Source organism: Myotis myotis, unplaced genomic scaffold (genome assembly GCF_014108235.1).
Source record: "Myotis myotis isolate mMyoMyo1 unplaced genomic scaffold, mMyoMyo1.p scaffold_m19_p_4, whole genome shotgun sequence".
NCBI classification, from domain to species: Eukaryota; Metazoa; Chordata; class Mammalia; order Chiroptera; family Vespertilionidae; genus Myotis; species Myotis myotis.
The window spans coordinates 19395893-19397802 of NW_023416346.1; positions in this window are offsets into that span (position 1 = coordinate 19395893).

Below are 1910 nucleotides of genomic sequence, written 5' to 3' on the forward strand. Positions count from 1 at the left end.
TATTGGATAGTGCAACTTTAGAACAGATTGTTTCTAGTGAGTTTGGTTTTCATGTGGCTACTAGGGCATTTCTTGATCAATGGCACCTCAATCCTTATAAAGCATATTTAACCAGTGCTTTTGTCAGAACATAATTGAAACAATCTAGCATAAAAGGAATGTTTGGGTGGCAAGATGGTAAATGGGATGGAAAACCAAAAACAAGATATTTCAAAAAATTTAGTTCAAAATTCATAGATAGCATTTATTGAATGTGCTGATCCAGTGTGTTTCTTGTGAGAACAAAATGAGCCAACCAATGAGAAAATAGTCTTGTGAATTGTGAACTGGCATAAAAAGATAAGGAATAGTTACACTGTTGTTTCTAGATCTAACTAAACACTTTACATGCACATTTTCCTACTAAGAACCCACATATCAAGGTGTGAGCATAAGGGATACACTCCTTAGAGGTTCCACGTCATGCCCAGAGTTTGTTGACAATTTTTACCATCATATCACTAGTGTGTTTGGGTCTCATGCTGCTGCCAAAACAGCCTTGGGGGTGTTAGCATCAGGGCCCCTCCCAATGCTGATCCTGTGGGGGAAGGTCCTTATAATGTCAACTGTGGAGCTACAAAGCAAAATCTATGGAGAGGTGCAGTGGGGGACCTGGGGACCCCATGTCTAGAGCAAGGCCACTGTCTGACTCACTGAGCTGTCCATGTGCCACCCCTCCTGTTTGTGAAGAGACAGCTCTTTTTTTAATATTTTTTATGGATTTTTCACAGAGAGGAAAGGAGAGGAATAGAGAGTTAGAAACATCGATGAGAGAGAAACATCGATCAGCTGCCTCCTGCACGCTCCCTACTGGGTATGTGCCTGCAACCAAGGTACATGCCCTTGGCCGGAATTGAATCCAGGACCCTTGAGTCTGCAGGCTGATGCTCTATCCACTGAGCCAGACCGGTTAGGGCAAGACAGCTCTTCTTGAGGTTGAAGTTTTATAATGCATTTCACATACTGGATGAAATTTCATCCCTGAATATTCAAGAACATCAGGTGAAAATCTGAGAACTCAAAGATGGTTCAGCAAGACAGGAATAAAGACACAGGCAAGCTTTCTCTGAGAAATGAACATTGAAAATAGTCCTCCACATTTAAAAAAAAAAATGTTGAAATCTGGAGGAGGAACAGGTCTGCACTTCAGGAACCAGTGAATGAAAGGGCAGCCAGCTTCTGGCACCTGTACAGAGCTCATATGATGTGGACAGAGTTGAGCCTCACAGTCACCCAGCCTGAGGTAAGATGCTGCCCACAAACAGGACAGCAACAATCAACATCCAATTACAACAAAAAACCCCAAATATCCCACACAAGGGACATTTCTAGAGCATCCAGGTCAGGAAATAAAGGAGACTGCACCACTAGGTCCCACAGGACACCTAATGCATAAGACCACCCCACAAAGACTATTCCACACCTTTTGACATTGACATGTAGTGTTATCATTCCCATTTAAGTATTCCATTATTTCTTTTATTTATACTTTTAAATTCAAGTGTTATTTCTTAGTATATATTTTCTAGAAATACCTTTTTAAGTCATCTCTTTTGATTGATATCTGATTTTATTTCATTGTGGTCAGAGGAACATCCTGTATGATGGTAATATTTTAGAATTTATTTATTTTGTGTCATGGTCAGATTTTATGAATGTTCCATTTGTGTGAAAAGATAATGTTAATCAATGAAAAACAAGATCAGTGAAAAAAAATAATGTATATTCGGAGTAGGAAGATGGCGACTAGCAAGATGGCAGGGAGAGAGAGAGTGTAAGAGAGTGAGGGAGCAATAGGGGAGTGTGTAGATGTGTCTGGAGAGTGTGTTTGTGAGCTAGGGACAGTTAGATCCTGCAGGACTTTCGGCGGC